At 38.6% G+C, this 9,662-nt stretch overlaps 1 pseudogene; it reads left to right on the forward strand.

The window, feature by feature from the left end:
- The first annotated feature begins 8,865 nt into the window (after positions 1 to 8,865).
- On the forward strand, positions 8,866 to 9,662 carry LOC147606509 (transmembrane 9 superfamily member 7 pseudogene; annotated as a pseudogene).

Here is a 9,662-nt window from a genome sequence, read left to right on the forward strand (position 1 = left end):
TAAAGGCAAAGCATCCTTGGATACCTACATGAACGAATGCTAGTACCTTAGCAATAGAAGGCAATCTCAGGCTGGATATATGCAATCCTAACCACACTCGAGAAGAATCTCTCGCAAACAAAGACTCAAAGCCCCTCCAAAACTAAAAGAAAATGAGTCAAGTAAAAATAAACTCCTATAAAACGAAAGGCATTAGGAAAAACATGGACTCAAAAATGGGCCCTATAAGGGCTCTCTGTCTGTTCCATGAATCAAGGAAAAGTGCAAAAAGAACTATAAAATATTAGCTCTCTCTCTCTTTTAGGATCTAAAAGATCGTGTTTTTGTTATATTATAATAGATTCACCTATTTTTTAAGATTGGGACTAGATTTTAAAGATAACAAAAAGTATTTTCTATTTGAACTCAAAACGTGTAGCTTGTTGATGTGACTCTCTTGATTAACCTCCTGGCTTTTTCCTTTAAAATTCCATCAAATTTGACGGATTTAAGCTCTTGCCTGACTATATTAACAAAAGTTTCCCTCGTTTTGTTCATTTCTTGTTTATTTTCTTTTTAATTCATGGCTCACACGAAGTAAACCCTATGTAGGGTGTGACTTGCAAAAGAGATTAGGCCTATGTCGTTACCGCAAGACTCCGACTCAAAAGCTAGAACCTCCTCTCACCATGCCCAGCCTAATTCTTTATACCTCACCCAAGCCCCACACCAATTGGAAGATGAGGTGCAACCCCAGCCTGAACCTGAGCCCCAACCCAAGCCCTCACATCAACCTCATCCCCAGCCTTGACCGTAGCGCGAAGACACCACAAATAGAGATGGAGGACATGTACTGTGGCCTTGCAGAAAATCAAGCACTATCAAAAGACAATACACAGCTTAATTCCTAAGGCAACATTCATGAGAGTCATACGAGAAATTCCTAACAGCTTAAGGTTAAGGAGAAACCACAAATTTTGGGCTCGGCACTAGGAGATTGGTAGTTGCCATACCGATGGACAACACAAGAAAAGGATACTTTGTAGGTTGCTGTGGAGGCTTTCCTAGTAGATATGTTTGGTGATCCCTTGATAGCAGCTAATCGAAAAGGATATGCTGCTAGTTCATCACTTGCACAGATGGAGGGAGACTCCTAGAGATGATAGTTGTTCGTAAATATACTAGTCTTTTATAATCGTAAAACTTATATAATCGCAAAGATGGGTGCTTGTTGGAGGTTGAGAAGGTGGCTATGGAATGAACCCTGTGCTTGTCCCCCTTTGGTGCCTCTCTTACACTTCACCTATCAATTGAGCTTTGAATGCCATGCTATGCGATCTTCCTAGCCATGCTTTTAAGCTCTTTATTGAAGCTTCAATCCAGTTTCTAAAATTAGTGGGCAAGCCCCAAGTGGTTTTCCACACCATAAGATAAGATTTACTTGCTATAGAGGCTTCCACATAATTGATTAAGGTGCCCCAATTCAAAGAAATGCCAAAACTTTACCTCTTCACTAATCTTGCTCAAATAAAGTTTCAGCATCAAATTTAGTGAAAAGTATATGCTTTAGCAATTTGGAGATTATGGGAAAAAGATTCTTAAAGTGGGATCAATTAAATATTTTCAAGGCTCTTTGTTGTTAATCTGAAGCTATGGGAAACCATCAATAACTCTCAAGACCTATCAAGTTCTATCTCTATCTCTACTCCTATCAAGGTATTTTCTTTCACCTCTTTCTTTTAAATTAAATCTTGATTTTGTTGCCTTGAGTTGAAATAAAATTGTAGTATTTATTTGCATGAAAAAAAAAATTCCATGCTTAGATAGCCTTTTGTCAATAGCCAATAAAAGCTATACTTATGGGATTATTAACTTATAAGATTTTATGAGGCACTTGACCCTTAAAATCAGCTTGCTTACTAACCTTTTGGGCCCTTAAAATCAGCTTGCTTACTAACCTTTTGGGCCCTTAACCCATATATTAGCCAACTTAACCCTAGGATTTGTCAACCTTAGCCTTAGGTAAATAACACAAACACACTCCCCCCATAATCCCCCATTTTTTCTTAGGTAAATTTTGATTTCAATCTCAGTTTTTATTTTTCATTTGTATTTATTCCAAGTGTCTACTATGGTGTTGTGATGTGTTGAATAATCTTTCTCAAGTGATGAATAATTGAGCTCTGCAAGTAGAACTCCACATTTTTTACAAGGTCATGGAGACTTAACCACTCCAATATTCTCCCTCATTTTATTTTGAGTATGTAAAGAAAGAGGGAGAGGTGAGAATTAGATTTAGGGGATAGGTTAAGTGTGGTTAAGCTTGTTATGCTTTAACAAATTTTTTCATGTGAACTAGTTGTCTTGTGAATTAGACTAATTTCATAGGTAATCACTTTGATGCAAATTATGACAAATTTTTCTTTATTTAAGTAGGTATATATATATGTATATTAGTGCTTTAAAGTGGTTTTCCATGCTAAAAGGAAAGAGAGTCGTAGATTTGAAAAGTAGGGTTTCCTTTATTCTTAAAACAATAAGTTTAATAGTGGATTTAGCAAATATATGCTTCTAAATCATGTTTAGTTAGGGGATGATTTGTTTAAGATTAAATCTAACCTAAATGATCACTTCTTGGAAATTGTATTATTTTGCTAATATATTAGCTAAGGTAAATCTAATATATAGTGATCTTGAAATTTTTATGTGGGAAGTACTTTAGAGCCATCTAGGTATTAACTCATAATCATGGGAATCATATTTCAAGTAAGAAATGATGACTCGACTATTGATAACCCAAGAGTATTTTAGACTATTAATGAAGTAAATGCATGAGAATCAAATCTAGGGTATTTGAGTAAGTTATAGAATTAGAGTTGTTATGAATTCTCATATCATAAATAAGAGAAAATTCATGTTTTTCTAATAAGTTCAAATGTGAAGAATTGGGTTGTTTTCCTTGAATGGTGTGCATGTGTTCTCTAAGTCTTCTTCCATTAAGTGAAATTAGACTCTTGGGAATATATCCTTTAAAATGGATGATGTAGGCATAAACAATTTAGGTCCTCGGCACTTTATTCAACTATATCATAAGATTCTTCGATAGGAGAAACTCTTTGCATATGTAGGAGTTTATAAAGAACCAAAGGACTTTAAATGAACTTTCATCAGAGACTCAAATCCTAAGTATGGAGCCACATAAACATAGAAGATGTGGGTATAACAAAATAAATAGACTTGTATCATTGATTTGCATTCATTATCTTATTCATGCAATTTGTAAGAATGTTTAAGAGGGGATGGTTTCCAATCCGAGGGATATACACTAATCCCTATGTGTGCGATAGCGTTTCGATGATAACGCTGACTCATTCATTGAAGTAAAGATGAGGAGGTGAGGGAATCATTCAGTGACCCATGGCTCTTGGACATTTTTGAAAGTGGTGTAGCTTAGAAATCGAAGGGTACATTCAGGTATTAGACCCATGGACATACCAAGGTCACGTAACCAAGGCATCTAGAGATAAATCTACTATGGGCAACGAATGAACTTGTACAACAATGAGGACTTTGCCTCAAGTGCAAGAAATACATCAGGATTTATTTGTTTGAAATTGGATGTTTAGAAATTACACGTTTGTCTTGAAATTTTAAAAAAAAGCTTAAGGGAAATGAATTAAATCCATCCTTCTAGATCTAGTGGCAGGGTGGTGGTGGCTGGATCATTGGGGTGTTGACCAAGGTTCAAGTCTCCTCCCACTTCCCAGTGAATAATGAAGCTAAGATCCGCATTCCATTGCTTAGCCATAAGTTATAAAATTGATCGAAATTTATCAATGACTTGTTGAGACCCCCTTGGGTTCATAGGGATGTCTCTTCGGATCTGAAGAGGGAGGCACCGAGTTTTCCATGAGGGCGATCGGAAAAGAGGAGGAAGCTAGGCGAGGCCCTCTCATAGGGCTTAAGAAGAGCCTCATTTTGAAAAGGTGTAGTCTTCAGCGAGATTATCACTAAAAATAAAATTTTGCAACATAAATCTTTTGCATTTGAATTTTTTAAAGTTGGACTTCCTTATAGAATAAGCCGAGAGAAGGCTTGCATGGTGTACATAACCCTTAAAGCTAGCCATAAAAAAGACAAAGGTATTGCTAATAAGGCTCTCTCTCTCTCTCTCTCTCTCTCTCTCACACACACACACACACACACACACACACAAACAATGCAATGGCCACGCCTATGTGTGCATTTGTGGGTGTGCATATATTTGTGGCTTGGTCTCTCGTACGTCGTATCACCATCAAAAATTTTCGAATATAGAAAAATCAAGGAACTCGTGTATTGATTGAATGTCGTATCACCATCAATAATTTTCCAATATAGAAAAATCAAGGAACTCGTGTATTGATTGTGTGTGTGTAGGTGTGGCTTGGTCCCTCTTACATGTCATAGAGAACGTGGATATCACCATCAACAGATTCTATACATAGCAAAATCAAAGAACACATGTATTCCAATGAATAGAGTAATGCTTATGTTTGGTATTGTGGATTCATGGAAATGAGTATTTGGGTACTCGAGGAAGTTTCAAAACTTCTACGTGATGGATGTATCATCCAGAAGCTAAAAGTGTAAGTTGTGGGCAGTAGTGTGACTAGGTCATGTAATCTTTGTCTTTGAAACACGACAAGCCTTATTACGTACAAGCCTTAGAGGGTACAAGCCATAAGCTAAAAGGGTAAGTTGTGGGCTTGGTCAATAGTGTGACTGGTTCATGTAATCTTTGACTCCTTATTGCGTACAAGCCATAGAGGGCTAGAAGGGCATACTGATCAGCTCTGGAGCACTTTGATGAAAGTAAAGGGAAGTTGGTGTTGGCATGTGGCCTCATCGTAAGCCTTGGCAGCTTCCTTAGCGATTATTATGAGTGATGAGCCGCTTGTGCCTCTCAGCAGTCGTATGGCTAGCTCTCGGCTCCCAGATTTGAGGGCCGCGGCCCTTACTCTCAGGTGCAACCCTAGAGATTCAATGCAATTTCCATCCGGACAAAGGAAGGTCTTAAAAGATGCTCCTTGAGACAAATGTGGTGAAATTACGAGTTACTACATTGGTGCAAAACTCTTAAGGACTTAAAAAAACGCTCCTTGAAATATGTGATTTAAAATTACAACTTATATAAATGTTATAAAATTGGACCAATCTTCATATAAGAAAAAAACAAGCCTTTTTAACAGATTTTCGGAACTTGGAATGATGGTGGTCAGTTGTGGAGCAAATGGATGAAAGTTGTCTTGCTGACCTCCCCTTCCCTCCTCTGCTTCCCCTTCCCCTCACTTGCGTGTCAAGATCTCTCAATCTTATTCCCTCACATGGCAAGGCAACCCACATTAGGTGAGAAATTTCTAGGTTTGGCAAAGCCTCCCTGGTTTAGGACCAAAGGAAAGGTGCACCGTGTGGCATGGTCTAGGATGTGATTTGGCCACTAGACCTCTCTCTGACTTAGGACTAAAGGAAAGGTGCATTGTGTGGCATGGTCTAGGATGTGATTTGGTGAGTAGACCTCTCCCCCCTTTTGCCCACCATGACTCGCTTGAAGATGCATGTTAACCCGATGTCACTTCAGAAGGAACAAATGGCACAAGGTTGTCCCAATTTTTCTTTTTTTGTTAGACCTCTCAAAGGGCCAGTGGAAGGAACTAGAGAAGCCCTGTGTTCCCTTGCCTTCTCTTCGCCCTTGTCTCTATCGGTTGAATCATGGAAGAACCCCCCAAGCTTCCTCCTGACACCTCTGTCTAACAAGGGGTCCATCACACAGTACTTCTTGAGGATGATTGGGGCTGAGCTATCATCCCTTTTGGAGAAGGAAATCTGTCAACTACAGATGGTATTTAGTTTGCTCCCATCAAGCTTCGAGCTACCCAGAGATCTACAGGTGACGAAGAAGGAGAAGGAAGATCGCATAAGAGCCGATGACTCAACCAACAAAGGTACATCTGTTTTCATCTCCTGAATACTTCATTTGGTTTAAGATTAGGTGTGATGTAAGCAAGGACACTCATTGGGGTTTGCTTCTTCAGCGCTCGCCCCCTAGTTGTGATTCTCAAAAGATGGATTCGTGACAATTGGGAAAGTCAAGGTCTTTGGGTGGAAAGAGTGGAATTCCTCCCTAACAACTACATATTTATGTTTAAGGAGGAAGAGATGGTTTGGACGATCTGTAACTTGCCCTATCCCTTTTTCAGATGTTACTCAAAATTCTCCCCGGCAACTCCAAAGCTGGCTAAGTGCCCTATTTGACTGGAGCTCTGCTTTCTCCACTTCCATGTTTCACCCTTCCTCAAGAATCTTATAGAACCTCTTGGATGCTTACTATGCACCCAGCTAATGCTAGAGATCAAACCATAGTGGCACACACAAGCCTAAGTGGTGGAGATAGAATTGGCCAAAAACCATGTTGATTGATTTAGGAGATTTTAGGTTATCTCAAGAAATCACATACAAGAATTGGTTTTATGATATGATGCAGTTTCTAGAGGATGGAACATTCCCATAAAGTTACATTGTTGATAGAAAGAAAAGGATCGCCTTGAGGAGAAGAAACTTCACAATGATTGCCGAGCAAGTCTACAAAAGAGGCATAGACCAGATTCTACGAAGGTGTGTCCTGGACCATGAGAAGAAAGCTGTATTGATAGAAGCACACTGTGGCATAACTCGAGGACACATGGTTGGAGAAATCACAGCCCGAAATTTTTTGCAAGTAGGCCTCTGGTGGCCAACAGTCGTGCAAGATGCTAATAGCGCAACAAAGCAATGTGATGTTTGTTAGTGGATGGGTCAACCTGGTGATTCTAATAGATTGGTCATCTTGCCCATACTGCTATTGTTTTCGTTCATGAATGGCAACCAACTATTTCACCAAATGGCCGGAAGCTAAAGTTGTGAAAAGAAATTCTGTAAAAGAGGTGGTGAAGTTACTCTTCAAGGAAATTATTGCTAGGCATGGATTTCCGGTGGAAATAGTCAGTGAACAGGGCACCCGTTTTATGAACAAGGTAATTAAAGGGTTGACGGAAAGGTACCTCATCTATCACAAGAAGTCCTCAGCCTATTACCCACAATGCAGTGGCCAAGAAGAATCTACCAACAAGTTTCTGACCAAAATTTTAAAGATCATAAATTCCAACTAAAATGATTGGGACCAGAAGCTAGATGCCGCCCTATGGGTATTCCGCACATCTTAGAAAGTCATTCAAACGCCAATCAAACTAGTTTATGGGCTGGAGGTAGTAATGCCCATTGAATTTGTGGTGCCCAGTCTTGAGAGTGGCCATCCAAGAAAAGCTACCAATGGAGGAATCCTGGGAGCACGGAATACATGAGCTCCTAACCTTAGAGGACGAAAGACAACACAATTCGCTACAAGGTGACATAGTGCAATGGAGAAGGAAAGCCTGGATTGACATGCATCTCAAGGACAAAATTTTCAAGCAAGGGGACCTGGTATTGGTCTACAACTCCAAGTTGGGCTTGCACCTCGAAAAATTCAAGATCCGATGGATAGGGCCATTCATGGTGAAAAACACAGCCAATGAGAATGCTTTTTTTTATTATATGTATTTTTAACCAAATAGTTCTATTGAGATCCTACTATGCTCTGTATAGCTAGACAATGCAATGAAGTGCTGCTATGCTGGTGAGATCATGCTACCCTCTTTATGGCTAGACCATGCAATTTTGCGTGGCTCTGGTGCTCACCAACATGAAACGATTGTTTTGCATGGTTGGAAATGCAAAAGCAATGTGTTGTGCTATGGTGCAGTCTGAACTTGAGCTTGAATGCATGCCGTGTGCGCTTGTTACTATGGTGTTGCATACACCTTGAGGGAGTGTTGGGGGTGGTTGCAAGATCAGGGTGCCTAGTTTTGTCCACTCAGGCACCCTGTAAACAGTAAAGAAACAGGCATTTGTTTACCTTTAGTGGCTAATCTCTCCTAGTAAATGAAGGAATTTCGTTTTAAATTCTTTTGTTGGAACATCATATTCAAAGTTGGAAATATAGTTGCATAATTTGATTAAGCATTAGATAGTTAAAAGTCCTCATTTTCTTAGGTACAAAGTCAATGTATATACCCTGTCCCAAATTTGAACTGATTCCATAAAATGCTAATATCTTTTACATATAAACTCATATGAGATTCCCACTTTGTACCTTAGATCTTCACATAATATGGAGCTTAACTTGATTTTTCGAGAAAATTTTAAGATATTTGTCTATTTTCTTTAAATATTTCAAGGTCTTTAAAGTGTTATAATATACGCCACTTTTTGTACCCACAATAGCTACCACTTGAAATCCTCAATCTTGTAGATCAAAAGAGTGGGTAGATACTGAGACATTAGTAGAATGTGGTGGTTAGTAAAAATTGCAAATCCAATGGTTGGATTTTTAATGATCTCTTTTTCAAAATTCTTCCACACTATCAGAAGGCCTGCAAATATTAATAATCTAATTAGTAAAATTACATTTTTGATGTGAATCATCTAAAACCTATAGGGACTAGTGTACTTGTAATGTTGCATCTATGGAAAAATAAATTGGATCACTCTAAGTATGGAAAGATCATTTGTTTATCATTTTATCATATTTTTGATTAATTTTGATTAATTAGACTAATTTATATTAATTTAAGTAATATTAGGTTAATTTAAGGACAAGTGTATTTTTTATTATTTGCTTGATCTCATTTTAAGTACCTTGCCCCCCAAAATTTGCTCTCCAAGCATTGTCCCAGTCCAGCATAAACTGGATAAAACTGGACACCCTGATCTTGCAACAACTCTTGGATATGTTCCTCTCCCAAGCTTTATAGCTATGGAACATTGCAAATGAGTGTATCAAAGTTGATGGTGGTCTTGACGTTGTTGAGGTACGTTGGTAGACGACATTATGATGTTGCTTGATGGTTCCACATAAGATATCATAGTCGATGCTATTCTTGAAGTTGCTAAAGCACACTAGTAGAAAACTTCATGACGTTGCATGATGGTTCTATAGAGCGCAGCACAATCAAATGCTGGTCTTGATGTTATTTGCTTTACCTTTTTGTCTCATGAAAGAACACTGAAGGCAACCTTCTTATTTCCTGGTGTTGCCTTCTTTATCCTTAATGCATTGATTTGGGGTGACAAATCCTCTAGAGTAGTGCCTTTTGGTATCATGTTTGCATTGGTATTCTTGTGGTTTGTAATCTCTATGAAGCTATTTTGGGTATTAGATCCACTAAGAACAAATAAGATTTTGATACAAATTCTAGAGCAAGCTTGGTATATGCAACCGGCATATTACCATTTGGGACCATGTTCATTGAGTTCTTCGTCATACTCACCTCCATATGGCTTAACTAGTTCTATTACATCTTTAGGTTCTTTTTCATTGTCTTTTAAATCCTGATCATGACTTATGAAGAGGTTACGATTGCGCTCTGCTACTTCCAACTCTGCATTGAAGACTACCACTGGTGGTAGAGGGCATGCTTGACCTTTGGGTGTTCAACACTCTATCTATTGCTATATGCCGCATTCTACTTCTAGTGTCTGGTGTGCTGTATTTTGGCTACATGGTTATCATCTCCTATTGCTTCTTTGTGCTGATAAGCACAATTGGCTTCTCTACCTATTACTAG

The sequence above is a fragment of the Cibotium barometz genome, chromosome 57 (assembly GCF_041138505.1).
Source record: "Cibotium barometz isolate CiBa-2024 chromosome 57, ASM4113850v1, whole genome shotgun sequence".
NCBI classification, from domain to species: domain Eukaryota; kingdom Viridiplantae; phylum Streptophyta; class Polypodiopsida; order Cyatheales; family Cibotiaceae; genus Cibotium; species Cibotium barometz.